Genomic DNA, 24,288 nt, shown 5'->3' on the forward strand with positions numbered 1-24,288 from the left:
CCAAAATGTATAAAATGAGAGCTAATACATGCTGGAGGTGTAAACAGACAGAATGGACACTGTTTCATATGTGGTGGGGGTTGCAAAAAAATTGAGAATTTTTGGAATATTATATAGGAGGAATTGAAAAAAATGTTTAAGCAAACTTTCATAAAGAAACCAGAAGACTTCCTCTTAGGCATTTTAGATTCAGATATTCCAAATGAAAAAAGAGAATATTCTTATATGCTACAACAGCAGCAAGAATATTAATTGCCAGAAATTGGAAAGGAGAATTAGTACCAACAAAAGAGGAATGGCAGAATAAATTATTTGAATATCTCGAAATAGCAAAAATGACGGAGACAATTAGGAGACAGCCAAACCAAAAGTTCAAAATGGAGTGGGAAATTTATAAAGAATATTTTAAAAAACAGTGCCCTCAAGTTAAAACCTGGACATGCTTTGATTAATTTTCCCAAAACACAATATGGATTATAAGTATAGTATTCAGATAACAGAAGAAATGGTGATATGATTAAAGAAGCAGTTTATTAAACAGTTAAGACAGACCCGCTTTGAGGAGGACAGAAGTCTATTGGGGAAGATAAGGAATTTGGAATGAAGAATATGGTGGCATAAGTTCTTTTGTAAGAACATATGGATTTATGTATGTATGTATTCTTGTTATTATTTTATCATTTTTGTTAATATCTTGTGTGTAAGAAAACTAATAAAAAGCATATTTTTAAAAAGACAAAGATACCAGATTTCCCCAAAAATGGTTTATTAATTTCATCTTTTCAAGAGCTCTGAGTTAAACAGTACATTCGTACATGCTCTGCAAGAATAGTGTTTCCAATTATTGTTTCTGTGTCTAATTAGGTGACCAGTTTGGAAGCACAGAGTTGGACACTGATGGACTATTTTTGGGGTGTTGTAGGGATGTTCACCCTCAAAATGTCTCTTTTTAGAACTCTGAGCTTACGTCCAAAGTGACACAATAGGCAGGTTGGCACCATAGTTAACAGGATTCTGCTGTCCTCTCTGGAAGACGACTGCCCTGACTATTCAATTTCAGCAAATTCATTCCTTGTTAATTTGTAGCTTCTGAGGAAGGTAGCTCACCTCTCAGTTTCTCAAAGGCAAAGCCCTTCCCCCTTCTTGAGATAGCCATCAATAGCTTTCAGCTGCTTAAGCAGAGCTATCATCCATTCAAACATTCACTCATTGATTCAGCTTATGATTGATTACATTACAAATAGTAATACTATATGGTTAATAGAAGAATGAGAGTACAGTGGTGCCTCGCAAGACGAAATTAATCCGTTCCGCGAGTCTCTTCGTCTAGCGGTTTTTTCATCTTGCGAAGCAACCCTATTAGCGGCTTAGCGGATTAGCGCTATTAGCGGTTTAGCGGCTATTAGCGGTTTAGCGGCTATTAAAGGCTTAGCGGCTATTAAAGGCTTAGCGGATTAGCGGGTAAAAGGCTATTAGCAGCTTAGCGGCTTAGAAAAAGGGGGGAAGCGGGGAAAAATCGGAACACTCGCAAGACGTTTTCGTCTTGCAAAGCAAGCCCATAGGGAAAATCGTCTTGCGAAGCAGCTCAGAAACGGAAAACCCTTTCGTCTAGCGGGTTTTCCGTCTTGCGAGGCATTCGTCTTGCGGGGCACCACTGTAATGAATATATGTGTATATCAGACTTACTGTACAAAATAATATCTGACTTATTATGGTGAGTGACAAGAAGCAGGCAGGTTTGACGGAAATGGATGAGAGAAGAGGTGAAACTGCATGAGAAGTGAAGTCCCTTAAACAGAAATAGACACTGATGAGGGGAAAGAGGACAAGAAGCCAAAACTGAGACAAAAGGTAGGTCAACAAGCTATCAGCACTCCTTCAAGGTCAGTGGAGTGTAAGCCAAGCATTTCCTTCACTATTTCTATTGTTCCATTTAAAGGAAGTTCACCTGCATTCCTAACATGAAGACACAAGGCAGATTTGGGGAGTCACCTTAGTCAATACACTAATCCAGAGGTTTTGAACCTTTTTGAGTCCATGCCTCCCTTGACCAACTACATTCTTTCTACGGCTCCCCTGTGGGGAAATGTGCTCTGAGCCTCAAAAGCCCAGTTATCTCACCTCTTGCCTGCAGCTCCTCACCCCTTCTCAGACACCCTCCCTTGTGGAATGTTCCCTCAACCGCCTCTCCTCTCTCCTTGGGAGTCCTCTGGGCAGCTGCTGCCACCAACCCCTGGTCTCTGAGTTGCCCCAAAGAGAGCTGCCTCCTCACGCCCCCAGGAGCCTGGGAAGAGGATGCTTATCAGACCTACAGAGAGTGGCCAAAGGTGAACGTGAAACCAGCACCTTACTCACTCTGGGAGGCAGCAGGAGCAGCAGCAGGTGCCGCCAGGCCTGCATGGTGGAAAGGCTCCCCTTCGGTGCCAGAAACTCCGCTCCCAAGTAGACATTGCACACAGCAAGCACAAGAAAGGCCAGTGTGGTGCTTGCCTGCCTGCCCTCCCACTTGTCCATCCATTCCCAACAGCAACAGCTGGTGAACTAGCTGGCTGGGCTCCCTCACCCACTTGCTTGCTTACCATGAGGTTGCTTCAGCTTCTGGCAACCAGCAGCCCCTGGCCAGCCCCTGAGATGATATTCACCTGGGGAGATTGTAGTCAGGGCTGTTGCAACAAACAGCCACACATGCAGAGGCAGAGATGTGAAAGGGCATCAGATGAGGGAGCAAAGGAAAGGGACAGAGGCCAGTGTTGCCCACGGCACCCGGACCATGATTCAAGGCACCCCAGGGTGCCACAGCACACTGCTTGAAAACCATTGCAGTAATCTGTCCAGGGGTGACCAAGTAATGTATTTTCTGGAGTTTTGATATTCTCTAGACCAGTAGTCCCCACCCTTTTTTCCACATGGACAACATAAGAATTACGGAGGGTCTTGTTGGGCTGCTTAATGATTTTCTGCTTGTTGTAGCTGTTGTAATGTGCTATGCTAAATTCTGTATTATTTTAATGGCATTTTTACAGTTTTGTCACGGACCACCTGAATGAAGCTCATGGGGCTCTGGTGAAGCTGCATAGTAAGCTGTTTCCATCTTATGCTGAAGACTCTTTATCCAAGCATTTGATACTTCAAGTACATATTTTCAGAATCCACCTGATTTGTGTGACTGTAGTTTGTTTTAAACTGCTTTTTAATATTGTATTTTTCAATTGCTGTGATCCATCCTGGGACCTTATGGTGAAGGGCAGGTAATAATTTGAAATAGTAGCTGCTGTAGTAGTAATAATAGGAATAATAATAAATGTTTAATACCCACAGTCATTCTTACTTTCTCTTGCAGTGTAAGTGAAACCTTTAAAAAAAAAAGTCCCTGCAGTTTAGATAAAGTGGAGCTGGAGGCTCATTGACATTGCTGATTATTTTGTATCACATCTTTCCTGTGTGGCACTATTCATGGGCTTCTCTCAGAAAATTCATGGGTTTCTCTCACAGAAAACTCAGCCCATTGTAGCTGATGATTAAAAAGCATGTCTCTATGGTCCCAGTCCCAAGGCAGCTTCCTCAGATGGCAAATTCTGGGGGGTTGGCAATAGAATGTGTCCTATGTGGTCTGTCCTGCAGCCCCTAAGCTAGATGGCTGTCCTAGGATGCAGTGGGGACTTCGTTCCATCATTGGTGCTGAAGTAAATTTCAACTACCAGTCTAGTCAGATTTTGTGCACAGAATGGGGAATACACCATCTTGTCCTTTGCCTCAGGCAGCAAAATGGCTCCTCCAATTATTCATTCACTACTCTCTCACTATATTGTTTTAGATGCCTTTGGAAACTTTATTATTTATTTATTTTAAAGCTCAGCAAGCCTCTCTAGACATATACTTCAGTTATCTATACTTGGTTTTTTAAAAAAGTTTTCCTGTTTTTAATCTGTGTTTTATTGATTATTATGTTATGTATCCCTGTTTTTTTAAAACAGTTTAGCTGCTTTTATCTGATTTACTGATAAGCTTATTGTGCATACCAGTTAGAGAGTCAATAAGGGATCTATAAATCTTGCTAAAGAAATAATACTTTATATTGGCTGTTATGATTTATCTCACATAGCCTGATACCACCTCAGAAGCGCAGCAAAGTCTTGAACTCATCTCCCAACAAGACTAGAGTCTATGTTGTAAATTTTGTACTTTGCAGTTTATCCTTAAAATGCTTCACAATCTAAATATCCTCCTTTTCTTTACATTTTAAAGAAAGTATTGATGGAAGTATGAATAATTTGATGCTGGAAGGAAAAATAATTATGAACAGACTACTTGAACCTTTTGCTGCTATTGCTCTTGATCTGGTAATGAATTCTAGATTATTATCTGTTCATTAAGGTCGCCAAGAAAAGCACGGACTGAATTTCATCACAACAGCTGGATAGCTTAGAGTGGGTTATTTTCAAGTGCAGCTACATTGTGAATAGTTCGTTAGCAAAGCATTATTAGTGCACAGACAAGACACTCTTATTAACAACAAATATGCAAAGAATAGCTGAAAATGTAAATGGTATTTCTTAAGGGAATTCCAAAGTGGTTGTGCTAAAAACTTACTTAATATATTAGTGTATTTCTTTGTTATTTCTCTACAGCTTACTAATTCATGTTTTGCATCAGATTTATCAGTACAGAATGCTTGGATTCAGCCTACTGCTTTGTATATATGTGAATTGCATAATTCTTTCTTTATTTATTTTTTAAAATGCTGGTAAATCTCATAAATTTCCATTACAGATGTCATTCAAAAAAAGAAAACTGAACCAACACAAAATACTGTCTTGATCCTGAAAACATCAACAGGCCTGTTGCCCACGGGTGTCCATTTTGCTTTGAACAGGGCTGCCTTCAGATATCCTCTGAATGTCAAGCTGCTGTTTATCTCTTTGACATCTGCTGGGAGGGTGTTCCACAGAGCGGGTTCCACCACTGAAAAGGCCCTCTGCCTGGTTCCCTGTAGCTTTGCTTCTCACAGTGAGGGAACTGCCAGAAGGCCCTCGGCGCTGGACCTCAGCGTCTGGGCAGAACGATGGGGGTGGAGACGCTCCTTCAGGTATACTGGGCCGAGGCCGTTTAGGGCTTTAAAGGTCAACACCAACACTTTAAATTGTGCTTGGAAACATACAGGGAGCCTACTCTGAACTTATTAGTTTGCCTCTGGTCATGGACTAGAATGAATTTCCAAGATACTGGATATAATATGAATTAGAGAACAATCCCAGACTCACAATACCATATGCTGGGGCCAGAGATATGCCACATCCATGCTAGAGGAACATCAAATGTGTGGTACATGGAGCAGGAATGGGGAAACACACAAGCAAAAACAACAATTATGGCAAAAAACCACAAAGACATGGAGGGAGCCAATCCACATAGGATGAGTGACATGGACCCAACACGGAAGAAACACACAAAAGAAACACAAAGACTAGAAAGTGGCACCAGCCACAACCAAGGAAACCTGAGTTGGTTCAGATTCACCCACACCCACACCCAGTGGACAAAACATCTTTACCATGCCTCCACTCTCCATGGAAAACATACAGAAGCAAGAAAAAGTAGTAGACACAAGTAGGGGAATCCCATAGCAAGCTTTGCTAAAGCATCCCATCTCCCGATGGCTGACCAGAACCCACTTCATCCACAAATTATTTTACCTCTCCCACAGTATCTTGCTCATGTCCACAGAATGGAAGATGTCAGGATCCCTAGGAATGTGCTTTATGGGAAGCTGTCTTCTGTTGCCAGGCCCTTTAGCAGACCTATTCTGCATTACAAAGATGTTTGCAAATGAGACAGGAAGGATGGCAACATCAAGCCTGCCATGCAGGAATCCCTTGCAGATGACCACCGTGCCTGGAGACAGCCGGTCATTTCATATGTCCACAGTAGTGACCAAAGGAGTGCAGAAAGAAGAAATGTCATGGTACACCTACATCAGCACAACCAGACACCTTCAGAGGCAGTGTGGTGTAATGGTTAAGAGCGGTGGACTCGTAATCTGGGGAACCAGGTTCGTGTCTCCGCTCCTCCACATGCAGCTGCTGGGTGACCTTGGGCTAGTCACACTTCTCTGAAGTCTCTCAGCCCCACTCACCTCACAGAGTGTTTGTTGTGGGGGAGGAAGGGAAAGGAGAATGTTAGCCGCTTTGAGACTCCTTAGGGTAGTGATAAAGCAGGATATCAAATCCAAACAACAACAACAACAACATCTTCTTCTTCTTCTTCTTCTTCTTCTTCTTCTTCTTCTTCTTCTTCTTCTTCTTCATCATCATCTGTCCCACCTGTAGCAAAACATCTCTCTTCCGTATCGGTCTCTAGAGCCACAAGAAGCTCTATATCTTTCCAATGGTTTGACTTCACCCCCAAAGGTGCACTCCTCTATTCTCTCCCAGGAAAAACAAATGCCAAGAACTGCCTATCATGGATAAAAAAAGAAACATCTGGGCAGCAGAAAAAAGGCGAGTGGGAATGGAATTGAGGGTAAGGTGTGCTAGCTGACTGGTTTTCTTTATTTTGGATCAAACTCTCTGTTGGTCCAACATGGCTTTAGAGTAGAATCCTCATTTCTGTAAGAGAATCATAGAATCATAGAATCATAGAGTTGGAAGAGACCACAAGGGCCATCGAGTCCAACCCCCTGCCAAGCAGGAAACACCATCAGAGCACTCCTGACATATGGTTGTCAAGCCTCTGCTTAAAGACCTCCAAAGGAGGAGACTCCACCACACTCCTTGGCAGAAAATTCCACTGTCGAACAGCTCTTACTGTCAGGAAGTTCTTCCTAATGTTTAGGTGGAATCTTCTTTCTTGTAGTTTGGATCCATTGCTCCGTGTCCGCTTCTCTGGAGCAGCCGAAAACAACCTTTCTCCCTCCTTTATCTCCCTCCTATATCTTTTAGTCCTTCCTTAGAAGGACTAAAAGATTTTAACAAAGGGCAATAGTCTCACAAATGCTTAAAGGCCAACGGTTGGATAAATTCAAGGGTTTTTTCCTGTTTAAAAAATGAAAGGAAAGGAAAGTGAGTGTTTTTTTAAGTTAAATGTTATGGTTACTTTCTCCTATAGCAACACAGGTTTAAGATCAATTGCTTTGTTTTGATCCAAGCAGAGCTATGTATTTTGCATATGATCTTGAACACCCATTTACATTTTATAGTAATAGTCACTCATTATGGCCTCTCATCATGGCTGCAGCCTACAATGGTTGTGATTGAACCTCACCATTGGAGGCAGTGTGCCTCTAAATGCCAGTTCCCCGATCCAGCAGGTTCATCTTACATTCTTTGAATCCAAATTTTAAAGAATATATTTCCTCACAATTTGGAGCAAAGTGTATATATTCTAGGGCAATATGCAACAATGCAGTAAAATACAGTTGCATGCATAAGGGAATTTTAAATTACAAAACAAAAACAAGTTCTTTCCAACAGTATTAAAAGTTTTGAAGAGAAAAAATTTATGAAAATAAGTGAAGGTCTCCGTATCAATGGGTAAATCATTTATTCTGCTCTAATTGAAGCACTTGGAGAATGGGTTGGAGAGATTAAAGTTTCTTGAAGTAATAATCCTCAGTAAGAGGCAAATAACTACATTTTCTGCAATACACACAGTAGATGATACAATAGTCTCTGCACATCGTTGAAGAATTATCCTAAGCTCCTACTTCAGAGAATGCAATTTTACCTAGCATCTTTTATGCAAACCCTTAATAAGCCCTTCAAGTTTGTACTCTGACCTTTCTTCATGTTTTTCCACAGTGACTTCTTTTGTTTCATTCCATTTCTGGAACAGTGATCCAAATGAGATAGCAATTTGTCCATAATTTTAGGCTTAGTAATAAGATACTCCATTTTATTTTATTTTTTAGTTGGAAGAGATCTAGTTTGCCCTCTGATTATTCCATCACATGCATTTTTAAGGGTATTTGGTTCTGCTGAATAACTTGATTCTCCATGATATTTCTTTTAAAATTAAATGGTGCAAAAGTACATAACTAACATTCTATTGTAGCCCCTCACTATTATTTCTGTCCTTTTCAAGTCATGCCGTCCACTCATCATTTGTTATGTTTTCAAACATTTATTCAGCTCATTATGAAGAACAGGGAGAAGAAGCAATTGCGTTGCATTCTTTTTTCCTGTGGGGGGGAAAAAGACATTAATAAGTAAAAGTTTGATGGACTGAAGTTCATTTTGCTACAAAAGGCAGAAACTCAAAGCCAAAAGGATCTGTAATTTTGCATATAGTTATGCAAATATTCCGTGCTGACAGAGTCCCAATCCTCACGTTGCAGTTTTTATGTGATTGCTGACAAAAATGTCATGGTTCTGGGGAGAGGAATACCACATTTGCAGTGTTTGAATCAGAGTGTCAAGGAAGGATCATATAATTCATCTCTATTATAGTGACGCACCTCTTTGGCTTCCACTGACACTAGTACAGCTCATGATATGGCTAAGATGTAACACTCTCTAACTATAAGCTCCCACTATCTCATTAGGTTCTCTGCAGATAAATTGCCCACCAAATCCTTTTGGTTCTCCAACCACTAAGAAATAACTATGATTAAAGCGGTATACTAATTGTTGAAATGAAATAAATGAATAAACCCTAGTTGTGATGATGTGCCACAATGTTACAGTGAATATCTGGTTTTTCACTTCTCTGTTTTCATTCTATTCAGGAAAGGGACTCCCCACAGTCCAGCTCTCTCATTTCTTTGTTCCTTGCATAACCCTCTGAATTTGGAACAACTAGTGTTTTGCATGTCAACTGTCCCACTTCCTGGTTTTTGTCAGCCACTCCCTAGCTAAGCTGTTTCTCTGAGACTCTGCCCTCATATTTCTACACTAGGCACTTCTCCACTTTTCTAGTCTCTATTCTTACCTTCATATTGCAGCTGAACTAAGTTTGGTCCAGGCAACATGGGGTTAGTAGCTTTTATATTGTGTAAATACTGCATTAATCATTTTACTCTTCTATGCTTTTGTATCAGCAGAAGCCTTTTTATTCCTTAAGTCACTTTTTTGGCAAATTAATTATAACAACATTGTGATGGTTGCTAATTCCCTGGAGCAAGCATTCACATTGGCATTTATGGGTCATTTAAATTAAAATTACCCAATGCAAGCAAAGTAATTAAGTCTATTGCAATAAGGCCTGTGGTGTGTAATCAGCACCACTAGAGATCCCAAGAAGAATACTCCAGATCCCATGGATATGTGTGAAAGATATGAATTCACAGGGACAAAAGCAGTTCCGGCAACAATAGGCGCCCAATTCCTCCCTCCAGAAAACCTGCCAGGACAGGAGCAATTGCCATCGTTGCTGTAGAGCTGTACCTTGGGACAAAGGAAAGAAAGAGTTAATGGCAGGAACAGGAGAAATATCTGCTTTCTGAAAGAACCCAGAGAAAAGAATATGCTCACCTGAGAATTGTGTGTTCCCTGGTGTTCCACACTATAGATAAATGGAAGCTACAGGGTCAAATCCCATAAAACACTCTTCCTTTAATTTTTTTTTTTTTTACATAATTAACATTCTGCCATGAATACTACAAAGTACAAACCATTTCTTGAGTTGATGGTGTTAACAAAAATATTTGCTATAACCTGGATTGTTGCTTAGAAACTGCCCTAATATTGGGATAACACAATAGGAATGTTGTCTTCCCTTTGTTGAGCAATAGTTGCACATGTAAGTTTACCAAAATAAAACTAAATATATATATATATATATTCCTTTGTGTTTCCACAAAATAAAGAAGTCATCAAGCACTCCTTAGAGATTGGTGGGGGCATGTTAAGTTCTGGCCCATACCTGGCAAACAATATTTTATTTTATTTAGTTATATACAGAATATGTATATAGTGTTACCCAAGGCCATCATAAAAATTCATAAAATAACTAAAATATTAATGTAAAACATCAACAGGAAAACAGTTTTTACTTTAAAAAACAAGAGAAGCGAACTCAACTTAATGAGGAACTATTTCTTTATTTTAAAGCTCTCTGGAGGATCTAGACCTAAAAAACATAAACTGGTGCATTCAAAATAGCAAAATACTTATCTTAGGCTTTTTTTCAGATGCAGATCAATCCTGTATCCTTGTGACGACTGCTGCTCAAAAGCAGTGTGCATATTAGCAAATTGAAATGCATAACCACTTGGACTCAGGGGTGCTGGCAGGAAGCATTCTGCCATAAAATATTATTGCTGAATAATGTAGTATGACCCAGTAGTAAGAGGAGTAGGATGGCAACAACCATTTAAAGCCTTATTATTATCATTCAGTTCTTCGTAGGGAAAAAACTCAGAGAAGTTTATACATTATAAGAGCGAAATATAATAAAAACATCAAGTTGACCAATACAGTTAAAAGCGGCCAATATAGTCAATATGTAGAAAGGACAAGAGGAGCAAATCCTGGCTTGTCTGCTCATGGTTTGTCTGGAGAAAGCAAAACCATAAGCCCTGGCTTAGTTCAGCGGAGCAGAGCTACCACAGGGGGAGCAAAGTGGCCATTGCCTCCTCAATCCTGGAAACCCCATGTTTGTGCTAAGCCATGGTTTATCTTAGTGCAACACACAAACTGGGCCCATGACTTGGCCACTGTAATTCATGAAAGAAGAAGAATAGTAATAGTAGCTACTTAAATGCTAGATTGTGTGGGTGATATACCCTAGTGTGTGGAGAGGAAACGTACATCTCTGAAGCTCAATTCTGGCTATCCTGTGTAGGATAGTTTTGTGTGTGTGTGGTTATGAAGTTCTCTGGGGCTGCCTCATTTGTTTCCTGTTCCCACTCAGGTTAAAAGAAATGGACAGATTGTAAAGGTCTGCCAAGAAAAGGAAAACCTGCCAACAAACAAAAAAACAGGGACAATGAAACATGAAATGAGATCATGAGAAGTGCAATGTCCAGACACAAGCAGAAGGGACCTTTGCGAATTTTATGCTTTTCATAGATCAGATTTTTTGAGAGCAAAAGGGGAGAATGAGGCCCTCAGGTGCAGAAATGAAGGCAGGTGTTTCCTCAACAGGGAGCAAGCAACTACCTCCAGAATTACCCCGTCTGTATAACCATATGATGAAATGCTGGCAAACTACATATAGGCAATAACAACAAATGTGCTAGCTTGAGGATGAATTAGAATAGGTCAAATAGATGGTCCATGGAGTCCAAATGAAAACTGACAGTCTTTTGTTTCATTGAATTGGAAAGCCGTCAGTTTGTTCCCATGCTACTTGTTATAGCCAGAAGACAGCCAGACAAGATGTGGTAGTGGATAATTTTCAAACATATATAAACGCAGGCTGTTAGAAGTACAACATCTATAGTACTTCTCGCCTTGACATCATCTTGCAAAATGTGACCACTGTATCAAATTCGGTTTAAGAGCCTGGGTTGTAGCAGGGGAGCCCTGAAAAATAAGGAGATAATGAAAAGGTTGGCAGTTATGTTTTAATACCAAGACATTTTTCAGATTCGTTCAGAATAAAAGGGGGAGGAAGCCTTCTCAGCAGCGGAAAGCACAATGCCAAATTTATCCATGTTAAAGGTCTTGGCAAACTTGATATCTGGTTACAAATCAGTCAGGGTAGTTTTATAAGCTACTTGAAGCATGCTAATGCCACAGAAACAGCCTTGTTCATGATTAATCCAATTAGTGCAATGTTCATCATGTATTTGCTCACTGCCATTTGTGATATTCTCACCAGTTTTTAATCACCTCTTTGCCTAACTTTCCCTGAAATGATGCTGAACAAACAATAGTCATTCATATCTAATGAGTCTAATTAATAGAGCTGTAATGACAAAACATTAGATGTATGGATACTCTCATTGTTCATATTGTAAAAGCCTCTAAATTAGCAAACCTGAGGATAGCAGAGGAATGAAAAGGATAAGAGGTGATAAATATGACATACACAAAGGAATATGGTAAAGGGGTACATTATGGGGGTGCTGCAGGCTGAAGCTCTAAGGAAAATTGATTATGGGGATTGCTTTGACAATTGTGTATGCTGATTCATTTTTCTAAATGGCCTGGTTTGCACACAACAGCAAGCCATAGTTAACTTTATTAAACCAAGGTTAACCCTGTGTAGTAGCTTAACTATTGTTTGTTTACTACCAATGAACTGTAACCTGTTAAACTTGATTTAACAATGACTTGATATGGCATGGAAACCAAAAACCTTTTCTTGAGCATAGTTTGTTTTGGTTGTTTTGTCCCCCCCCCCCAACACTCACTAAACTATAATGGCACAAGGTAAGTACAGCTGGAGAAACAAGCTGTTGTTTGATTGCGGCCAGCATGACTAAACTGCTTCTGGTGAACCAGAGCAGCGCAAGGAAACGCTGTTGACCTTCCCGCAGGAGCGGTACCTATTTATCTACTTGCACTTGACGTGCTTTTGAACTGCTAGGTGGGCAGGAGCTGGGACCGAGCAACAGGAACTCATCCCGTTGTGGGGATTTGAACAGCTGACCTTCTGATCGGCAAGCCCTAGGCTCTGTGGTTTAGACCACAGCGCCACCCGAATCCCTTATATATAGTATAGTAGTAGTATTTTGATATATTTTATTGTAAATATGTATTTTGGTCAATGCTGTTCTTCAATATTTTATCACTGTATGCCATCATCATCATCATTTTTCTGTAGATGATATGACCATGATGGTCAAAACAACAAAAAACACATCCATTCTGTTAAGCAACAACATTTGATTGATTCAATGATAGCAGGTAGATACAAAACTTAACCACAACAAATCAAAGATTTTCATTAGCATTTTAAGTATTGTTGAAAATCACACACTTTTACTGATGATTCTTCAGCACTTGCAAAAAATGTTGTGTTTATTCATTGAAATTGGTTTCAGGTTCAACTGCCTTTACATGACACCATAACATAGCCATATCTGATTTGCTGCATAGAATTGGGAAGCCATTCTATTCATTGCAGGATCTTTGATTGAGTGGGTTCACTTTCTGGGAAATGATCTATAATGAGTTAAAAAAGGTATTTAAGTATACCTTCCTTAAGAAACCAGAGGCCTTCCTTTTGGGCATTGTCGGCCAAGGGGTGTTAAAGAAGGATAGAACTTTCTTTATGTATGCAACAACAGCAGCAAGAATACTCACCGCAAAGCACTGGAAGACACAGGATTTGCCCACTCTGGAAGAATGGCAGACGCAACTGATAGACTACATGGAGCTGGCTGAAATGACTGGCAGAATTCGAGACCTGGGAGAAGAGACGGTGGAAAAGACTATTTACAAAAACATTATAAGCTGTATGAATGCTAAGAGAATGCATGATAGAAAACAACATGGCATCAGCAATTTAGTTGTAAGATATATGAGAATAAGTGATGTTTAAGAAAATGATGCAATTTGAAGTAATATTATGTTTAAGCTAAGCAGTTCAGTATATGATAAAAATATTCAAAGTTTCGGACATAATATTTGAGAACTACAAAATAAGAATTGAAATAAGGTAATAAATTGCTGCTTATAATTATATGACTGAGAACGCAGGAAAGGGCGATGTGAGGAAGTCCAAAGATTATGAAAATATGATTTATGGATAATTGTTTTTGTTGTATTCTTTTTTTCATTCTATGTCTACTCTCTAAATTTTCTCTGCTTTTTTTTGTTTTGTTGTATGGTGATGGTATTGTATATGTTTGGTGGTTTGTTTTTTGTTTAAAATTTGCAATAAATATTTTTTTTAAAAAAAAAGACAAGTCCAGAATGCATTGCTCTCATCCCCAGTGACATTTTCATGTAGTTAATTCTGCTTGCCTATTGTAGTGTTGTAACATCATCCCTTAAGTATGTCATCCCTTATTGCATGATTGAGCCACAACAGAGAAAGAAACAGTGGGGTTTTTGTTTTGTTTTGTTCCCATTCTTGGTTTAATTATGTATTTTGTGGTTTTATGTTGTATTCTTATGTTGTTAACCATCCTAAGATCTACGGATGAAGTGCAGTAAAATGAATGAATGAATGAATGAAATGTTGCCAAAGCTAGGGGGGGGGGGAATGGCACCAAACAGCATCATAAGAAGATGGTTTTGTTTTCCAGGAAAAAAATGTCTACCCAACCAAAATAAACATTTTCTGTTGAAAACTGAAAGAGGGGGACAGTCAGGGCTAGGTGGATACAAGATCAGGGTTGAAAGTAATATTTGTGCATTAAGCTTGAATGAAAAGGTGGAACATTTTCCTTCTGAACCTACAGTTGATAAACTGCCCCCTGTACCACCATGGTGCAATAGAATGGTGTACCTTTAAGAATGAAGGCTAAGAGACTCTCCCTTGCCCCCTCTTCTGTTGTTTTGCCTTTCAGCTAAGAATTCTGAAGCAGAGAGTGAGGGTCATAATGATATCTGAATGAAATGTATCCCTATAAGTCAGCGCTATAAATGCACTCTGTGAAAAGAAACATTCCTCTGTAACACATTTTATTTCTCTGTATCCACATTTGAAATACATTATCCCCTTGGGGTTCTTAACACCTGTATTAGGTCTAAGGTTTACTTTAAAGTAAATGGAAAATGTGATAGGTGTGATCATATAAAAAAGTCTTGCAGAGACACACAGCCTATATATAACAAGTGTGCTTTATTGCTTCGCATTACTTCAATATATTTGGTAAAAAGGAATCCTTTGGAATTTTATGATACACATAATGTTCAGGAAAGGTTCGAGTAGACAATATCTGTACTTCACAGAACTATTTGATAAATAAAAAAGTGTATTTCCCTCCATGTTTCTCCGGTAATTGGACATCAGTGTACATAATATTTCAGAGATTCCAAATGCTTTTTCAGTGTGTCTTCCGCAATAGGCAGTGCTGTAACGTGTGCCTTTCCCATGCTACTGCAACAATGGCAGAATGGCTCCAGGCCACATAGGAGAAGCAGGCAGTGACACACCCACCCAATAGGACAATGCTGGTATGGAAAAAGCCATGTTGTGGACTCTTCCAATGTGACCTAGAATATTCAAAATGACTTTGTGCCGGGGAAGGACGTATGCTGTTAATGTCATCTCAGGCAAACCCAACACATTTAACATACCCACTGCAGAGAAATAGGAGCTTTGCCCAAACCACACAGAATAGGCCAGAATCTGCTTGCCATTTAAGAAGATGAGCCATGCTTAAAATTAAACTGGTGTAGCTGCTATTTCCCAAGACACAAAATAAGTTGTAGTGCAGATAGTCCCATTTTGATCACCACTCTTTCATGCCCAGCCTTAACAGGTTCTTTTATTTGATTGATAATTACTGCCCTCTGTAGACAGGCAACATGAATGATAGGAGAACAGTGGAGACAATATTTAACTGGATGTGATGGTGCTGCGAAATAGTGCATTGCAAGCCACACATTAATGTCATGATCCTACCGCATCTTGAACGCCTCCTTCTGGCTTCTCCTGCAGCCAAGCTAGTGCCAAATGTATTGCTCTGCTTTGTACCACATCAGTGAGGCTGAGAGGAGGGTTTTGCCATCTGGGCAGCCCAGGACTTCCATACACACTGCAGAGGCTTGTGCCTTGGGAAGGTTACTTTGGGGCTGTTAATGCAACAAAAGCAATGTGGAAGGCAGCAGTTATGAGTTACCGGTCTCTACAGCTGCACAGGTGCTATGATTTTCCAGCAGTCTGACTTCGCCCCCTGAAGCTTACTCCATTATTTCTCAAGACAGAAAAGTGCCAACAACCGGATCCTACACCACTTTCCTGAGAGCAAATTCTATTCAACTCACTGGGATTCATATCCGGGAAGACATATATAGGCTTGCACTGTCAGTGTCCAAAATTATACAGCACACATTAAAAATAAATTATCTCTTCCACACATAGTAACACAGTAATATATTTCTGTACCATAACATGGGGCACTACACTGCATTTAAGCCCACAGTTATATAATGTTGATTTCTCGCCATTTGATATGTTAGATGCTTCCACCACAAGTGTCTTTAGGGACATATCATTATATCAGAGCATGTCAATGCATCTAGTTTTGTTTCCTTTCTATATGATGAGAGAGGGTGAGGAAAGTACATTTCAGTAATACTGGTAGAGCCTTCTGAATTTATTCTAGCACTACAGAGGATTTATTATTTCCTTAAAATGAATCCTAATGAAATTATACATACATGGGGTGGGGGAGGGTAGGGAAACCAACAATTAATATACAAAGTTAAATATTTCTCTGGTTAATTTGCATCTTGAGAACAAAATGTTCAAAAGAAATCAAAACGCCTGCAGCTATCCAAACCTTCTCTTTCTATTTACAGAATCTTTTTGACCAAACTCTCTCTATGCTAATTTCCTTACCATTCCAGACAAAAGGGGCACAATTATGGTTGAAAATAAATTCCTTTCCAGTCACTTTAAAAATGCTGCATGAATGTGAAATAGGATTATAATTAAACTTTCCATAGGGCATTGCCATTAGTTGCTGTCTGTCTGACACTGTTTGGGCTTTTACTTCTACACAGAAAGTTACACACACACAAACACCAGCTCACCATTTCAATTATTTTGGCACCCAAGGCCATGTATGTTGGACAATATTAAGAGAAAATTAAAGTGAATCATTGCCCAAAGACGTTAGCATTAAAGCTCTCTCTTTCATAAGGCATTGAGCTTCTTTCTCCTCAGTCCTCTCATCATTTAATTGAGGTCATGTTGTGTTGGTTTCTGCTTTCCTTCACTGTGCAGCAAAAGGGCTTGTCACGAGACAGGTGTTTACATTCCACAGTCTGTACTGTTGGAGTTTCTCACGGGAAAGGGAGGCTGGATGTGACGTACACTGGCTTCCTGTTTTTCACTGTGTGATTCTCTCCAAGCTGTTGAGGAGAGAGGATGCATTTTCTGCTTCGGCAGAGGCAAGATGTCTTTCTGTAATATACCAGCTTTGAACTGTAAATAAAGTAATATAGAGTATGCAGCACGTACTCCTCATCCTTCCGCTGGGCACGGGACTCTGCTTTAAACCACCACGTGGTTATGGGCTCCAGAAGTCGAATCGGAGTGCTGGCAAAGGATCGGAATGCAGAGGGACAGATCGGAACGGAATCTGCTCTGCGCGTAAAAGTGATTGATGAGGTATATGCTACTGCTCCGGGCAGCCTGCCAGCTTCTAGTTAATTGCTTTATGGCTGGACTTTGGACTTTTAAAAGCCGTTTTGCCGGGAATAGGCAAAAGGCTCCCAGGCTCAAGTTACTATGCTGGGGAAATCGAAAGTAACTTTTAAGTGCGCTTTTGGAATAAAGCAGCTGCAGCAGTGACGCAGCAAGATTTAAAGCAGCATATATGACGCTGAAGGCTAATGCCAGAGTCATGATGGCACTTCAGGATGCTTGTGGGATTCCCAAGCTCAACAAGAAAAATTATGCAGACTGGGTTCTGTATGCAGAGGCAATTCTGCGGAAAGAGGGTTTGTTTGAGGTGATTACAGAAACCCCCCCAGTTCCAGTTACAGATGCATGGGAAGCTAAAGATTCCAAAGTAAGGGGAACTCTTACATTGATAGTATCCCCAGAAGAGCTCTGTCTATTGCGTGATAAGACCTCAGCCAGAGAAATTTGGGACGCTTTGAGAGAGGCTCACTTAAGGACAGAAGCTGGATCTACTATGTTTTACTTTAACAAGCTGCATAATATGGCTCTTGCTGAAGGTGGAGATGTGCGTTTACATCTGATGGAGATGCAAAATCTGAGACATGAGCTGCAACAGAGAGGACTCAACTTTCCAGAGGCTGTGTATTCTTTCATGATACTACAATCTTTGGGTTCAGGTTGGGAGTCTGTTGCAACCCAGATTGTTGTGCAGCCAACCGCTCAGCTGACAGTGGACTATGTAACTGCCGTGATATTAAATGAAGCAGATCGCCGGGGTGCTAGCTGCATGGGCAAGGGGGAGTCTTCACAGACGTCGTCCCTTAGTGCAGTGGAACCACCAGATGGCGCCAAAGCTTTGAAGGCAGTGAAATGCTACTCTTGTGGACGTCTAGGCCATATGAAGAGGGAATGCAGATATCCCAGGGCCAAGACAGAGCAGCGCAGCGAAAGCTCATCGCGTGGAAAAGGCCGAGGCAAAGGCAAAGGTCCGGTGTCTAGGACAACGCAGCACAAGGCTATGGTTTCACGCTTCACTCCAAAGGTTGCAGAGGTCCAGAAGACGTCTAGATCTTTCTTCGTTGTTGATTCAGCGGCAACTCACCACATGTGCAACGATAAGAGACTGTTTGTGTCTTTTACACCGCAGGAAGGTGCGATTCACCAGGCGGATGACCACACTATTCCCAGTAAAGGCTACGGAACTGTTGTTCTTCACAGTTTGGACTTATCGATACAGAATGTGCTTTACGTGCCAGACGCCAAACATAATCTGCTCAGCGTTGGACAGCTGATTGAGCGGAACATTGACGTGTCCTTCAAGAACAAGAAGTGCATCATCACAAAGAAAAATGATTATGTATTGCATGCTGAATATGTTGATCATTTGTTTGTTTTGTATTATGATGATGTTGAAAAGGATGACACTTGTTGCATTGCAGGTTCTAACAAAAGTTTGCATGCAGGATGTATTCATGATTTTCATAGAAAATTTGGTCATTTGCATTTTGAGGCAGTATCTAAAATGCCTGCCTTGGTTGAAGGTATGACTATTAAACCCTGCAGGTACCACATGAAGTGCAAAGCATGCGCAGCAAACAAGGTGAAAATGGCTGCGAAAGGTAAGGTGTCTAGTAGGCAAGCTACAGAACCATACCAGGTTGTTCATGCTGATTTGGTTGGACCACTAGCGCCCTCTTTGGGTGGAAATAGGTACTTCATGGTTCTCATTGATGCATTTTCCAGGTATATTTTTGTGTACAATCTCAAGCAGAAATCAGAGGCTTTTCCTAGGTTCAAGGAACTCTGTGCTTGGTTGGAAAATGTGCATGGTAAGAAGATAAAGACTCTTTTCAGTGATCGCGGGGGAGAATTCACTTCTCAGCAGTTTGAAACTTTTCTGACTGAGAAAGGAATTCAACACGATTTGTCTAGTCCTCGCTCGCCATGGCAGAATGGACTTGCGGAACGGGCAAATCAGACATTGCTTCAAGGGTTAAAAACCTTGCTGCATGATGCCAATCTTCCAGAGAGTTATTGGGCCGAATCTCTCTCGTGTTTTGTTTACAGTTACAATCGCAGGTTATCTTCAGCGATTGGTTGTACCCCCTATGAGAAGATGTTTGGCAAGAAGCCATACATCAAACACATGAAAATTTTTGGTTCGGACATGTGGGTTCACTCACCACAAAACTCCAAGTTAGACAAGCGTGGATTGCATGGTATCTTTCTAGGTTATCAGAAAGGGTCTTACAGAATAATGATGACTGACTCTAAGACAATTAAGCTCACGAGAAGTGTTGAGTACAATGCAAAGTGGGGGGAGAATGTGGGAATTTTCCAATGTTATCCTGATGACAATGATGAGACTGAGGATAGTCAAAAGCAACCACAACAACCCACACCCACTGATGAAGATTCTGAGTCTGAATCTGAAACTGAATCGGGTGATTCAGAGGATTTCAAGAGTGCGAAAGCCTCTATGCGACCCTCTGAAAACTCTGATCAAGAATTGGAGGAACCATTGTTCACAATAGGTCGCTTTTCTCCTAAGAAGGAAGAGGAGAGTGTTGAAGACATAAGGCTAATTCGTAGGTCACAGAGAGCCACAAAAGGCAAACCTCCAAAGAGATTTGCTGATGAGTTTGCTACGATAGCAGTAACAGCTGTTAAAAGCTCCAAGAAGGTATTTGAACCTTCAAGTTTCCAAGAAATCCAGGGTTTGGATTCAAAGGAAGCTGAGCCATGGTTAAATGCCATGAAGGCTGAGCTTGATTCCTTAGAAAGGAACAAAACATGGGAGCTAGTTCCAGTAGTTCCAGGAATGAAACTGCTTGGAAGTAAATGGGTCTTCAAAGCGAAGACAGATCAAAATGGCAAGATAGTCAGACACAAAGCCAGATTGGTAGCCAGAGGTTTTGCACAGGTACCAGGTGAAGACTATCACGAGACCTACTCACCCACAGTGAGATATGAGAGCATTAGGCTTATGCTCAAGCTAGCTGCAGAGGAAAATCTACACATTAGTCACCATGATATTAATACAGCTTTTCTGTACGGATCTCTGGATGAATCACTTTATATGCTTCCACCTGATGGCGTACAGGTAAAACAGGGATTCGTTTGTGCTCTGAAGAAATCCCTTTATGGTCTCAAACAAAGTGCACGGTGTTGGCACACAAAACTCACTGAAGTATTGTTTTCTCTAGGTTTTCAGCAAGGGAAAGCTGATCCATGTGTATTTGTCAAAGAGGAGGGGCAAAAGAAACTGTACTGTTTGTTTTATGTTGATGATTTATTATTCTTTTGGAAAGATGTCGCAATGTACAATAACGCCCTAGCTCAACTGAAAGAGCACTTTGACATGAAAGATCTTGGTGAGGTAAACAACTACCTATCTCTGGAAATAGAGAAAGATCAAGATGGTAACATTCTGGTACACCAGTCACGGAAAATTGCTGATGTGTTAAGCAAACTAAACCTGATGGATGCTAACCCTGTAGACACACCGATGACAACAGGTTATCAGGTAGATGACACTGAAGAAGCATTTTCTGACACTACACTGTACAGAAGTGTGCTAGGCAAGCTAAACTTCATTGCCAGATGTTCAAGACCAGACATTGCTGTTAGCTGTAATTTGCTAAGCAGACAAGTCAACAATCCTAGTGTCAAGGATTGGAAAGCTCTGAAACGCATAGCGCGGTATTTGAAAGGCACTATGCATTACAGACTGAGACTTAACAATCAGAAGTCTGGTGGTCTTGAGATATTTGCAGATGCAAGTTCTGGAAGTGACACTACAGACAGGAAAAGTACGTCTGGAGTTTGCTACATGTACAATCAGGGTCTGTTTGATTGGTCATGCAAGAAGCAAACAACAGTTAGCTTAAGTACTTGTGAAGCTGAACTGAATGCACTGTCTTATTCACTTAAGGATTGTGAATGGTTAGTACAATTGTGCAAAGATATGAAAATTCCTGTCAAATGTCCAATCCAGGTTTACCAGGACAACAAAGCATGTTTGGCTTTGCTGAAATCTGAAGGTTGTAAGCAAAGCACGAAGCACTTGCAATTAAAGTTGCAGCATGCTAGGGAATGTATTCAGAAGGGACTCGTAACGGTGTCCTATATGCCAGGTAATGAAATTCCTGCTGATGTATTGTCCAAGATTGTATCAAGGGATCAACACTGTACCTATGTGCAGAAGTTGGGTTTGTACTGATATTGTACGAACACGCTGCCCAGTGATGTTCACAGAAAGGGGGAGGATGTTGGTTTCTGCTTTCCTTCACTGTGCAGCAAAAGGGCTTGTCACGAGACAGGTGTTTACATTCCACAGTCTGTACTGTTGGAGTTTCTCACGGGAAAGGGAGGCTGGATGTGACGTACACTGGCTTCCTGTTTTTCACTGTGTGATTCTCTCCAAGCTGTTGAGGAGAGAGGATGCATTTTCTGCTTCGGCAGAGGCAAGATGTCTTTCTGTAATATACCAGCTTTGAACTGTAAATAAAGTAATATAGAGTATGCAGCACGTACTCCTCATCCTTCCGCTGGGCACGGGACTCTGCTTTAAACAATATTGGACAATATTAAGAGAAAATTAAAGTGAATCATTGCCCAAAGATGTTAGCATTAAAGCTCTCTCTTTCATAAGGCATTGAGCTTCTTTCTCCTCAGTCCTCTCATCATTTAATTGAGGTCATGTTGTACATGATACCCGTCCTACTTCTGTTCTGCCAGACCAAATCCACCTCACAACCCATGGATGGTGGCCCTTCCACTTGGGCCTGCAAAAGAGAGGAGTGTCAAGCAATTGGCTGGCCACTGTGAACAGTTGGTGTGTTGCATTTGGCTTGGCAGGTAACACCTGTACAGGTGAATTGTGTTTAAAAGGTAGAATTGATACATCTACGACCTGAAACACCAACTCTTTAAAATCAAGCTTGCACACAAAAAAAGGGAGGGCTGGCAAGGCTTTGATCTTCAGGCAGGCAGCTACATAAAACAAAACAAAAGTTTTAGTGCACAATTTGGGTTTTGCACCTTTGGTACTAGGGATTTTTCTAAATAGAAAATACCACCAAATCAGAGTAAGTAGTTTGAGGAATTATTTAAGAAAAGCGCTTAGTCAGCAAATGATTAAGTCTCCACTCCTTGTGGTTCTCCAAGCTGTATTCTCTTACTTCTTCCCAACAGAAGAGACATATTTCTATGTAATGTGTAGTTAAATATCTGAAAATGCTTTTTTTGAAGGAACAAATGCATCATAATGAGTCTAGGTAAATAATAATCATTACTAAACACACTAGTGTAATATGCAACATTATTGCGCAGATTTGTGAAAGAGTTGTATCTCTAGCTTCCTTTGATAAATGCCACCGAAATGTGAGAAATGTCAGTATTAGCAGCGTCTTTTCTTACACAGTCTGTTTTGATCCTCCTGATTTGTTTGCTTGACTCTTTGATGTGTTTTCACTCATCTTATCCAGTGCCAACAAGGCCATGGCGCATGTTCTCTGACCGCAAAAGTTGGCTCCCCAACAGAGCCTGCCCTGGGTGAGTGAAATGACTGCAGAGGAGTGGGATGTTGAACTAACCAATCCACACAGCTGTGGCTAGGGACAAAACACTTTGCTTAACAACAGCAACTGCCACATTTACTACTGTCTTGGATGCTCTTGTGCTTTGCATGCTGCCCTGAAATCGGATATGATCAACTGTGGTCTGTGTTTATAATAAACAAACAGTCATTATGCTGGTACTGCTAGTTGAGTATATAGGGAGTCGTGTGCTTTGTGTTGCTATTTGTTTTGCTTTGTTTTCCTGATTTCTCTAGATTGCTTCTGAGGAAGTGTCATGGGTTAATGAGTAGCGATGTTTCAGCTTCTGCTTTTTAAAAAGAGCTTTGTGTATTCTCTTATTTTATTTATTGTGTTAAAAATAAATTCCCTCAGTTGGATATTGCTCTCAGTCTAACTTTGCCTAGCCTTGCAATCCTAAGCATATTTACTTCGAAGAAAAGCCCACTGTTTTCAATGGAGCATGAAAATTAATTGAAACCTAACCCAAAAGTGGGAAGCTGCAGAATGAAAAAGAAATTGGGTGGAGGGAATAATGTGGGGGTGTGTGTAGGCAAGCTTACCAATAATGTTGTGGCAACATTGCCTTTTAAAATAAACTTTCTTAACACAGCTGTTCTTCCGCTGTTCACCACCCCCTTTCTCCCAGCAGTGCCTTTGAAATGATGTTACAATATGACATAACTATTCCAAGGAAGGCATGGGGTGGAGAGGGTCATTCAGTGGGCACCTCTCATTGCAGTTCTGTCATCACTTGCGCCATCAGAGCATCTGAATTAAAGTAAGAAAAAAGTGTTACCTTTTTTAAAAAGTTGCCTCACATTAAAAGTGTAGGTTTTCTTCTCTGCCCTTAGTCCCCCACCAGTTCAGAGACTGGAGGAATTGTCTCCACATGGAGCAGAAGGAGGGAGTAGAACCAGGAGATAGTTGAGTGGACGGCAGTCATTTCAGAACACAGGTAGGGGGGCATCATTTTTCAAAATGTTATCCAACATTAAAACCTCCCTCCAAAGAAGAAGGGTTTTATTCATTTAAAGCATTCTACCACCTCACAATTTTTCTTGGAAACTGAGTGTGGTGCTCACTGCTTTTTGCCCGAATGTCCACATCAAGCAACAGAGACAATTCACATATGGAAATAAATAGGAAGCTTCCTATTAGCTTTGTAGTTCAGGACTGAGTAGCTGTGACTCTCCAAGATTTCAGACAGGGAGTCTCTCCCAGCCCTCCCTGCAGATGCCAGAGCTGCTGCCTTGTGCCTCTTCCCAACACAATTTGGTCAACCTTAAAATTTCTGGATTACATAGAAGAATCTGGTGCAGTGGCTTCTAACACCACCACTGCCAGCCCTCCTAGAAACTGAGGCAACAAAGGATGGGCTACTTTCACATTGTTATGGCCTCTGACATTTCTTGGGAGTAGAAGAGGGAGGCACATTGCAGTGGTTCTTATGCTACCAAGGGATACTGGAAGAGGGCCATGATTGAACATTAATTTTTCAGGCTTTTTCTTTTTATTA

The 24,288-nt window shown here is 40.7% G+C and overlaps 1 long non-coding RNA gene across 1 annotated transcript; it reads right to left on the reverse strand.

The window, feature by feature from the left end:
* Window positions 1–7,930: 7,930 nt before the first annotated feature.
* On the reverse strand, window positions 7,931–23,536 carry LOC308589539. The gene is made up of 3 exons (XR_014009368.1): window positions 23,333–23,536; window positions 9,337–9,374; window positions 7,931–8,176 (listed from the first exon to the last, which is right to left on the reverse strand). It is a non-coding gene; the product is annotated as an uncharacterized lncRNA (long non-coding RNA).
* Between the last annotated feature and the right edge of the window lie 752 nt (window positions 23,537–24,288).

Source organism: Podarcis bocagei (assembly GCF_964188305.1).
Source record: "Podarcis bocagei genome assembly, chromosome: 6".
In the NCBI taxonomy this organism is placed as follows: Eukaryota; Metazoa; Chordata; class Lepidosauria; order Squamata; family Lacertidae; genus Podarcis; species Podarcis bocagei.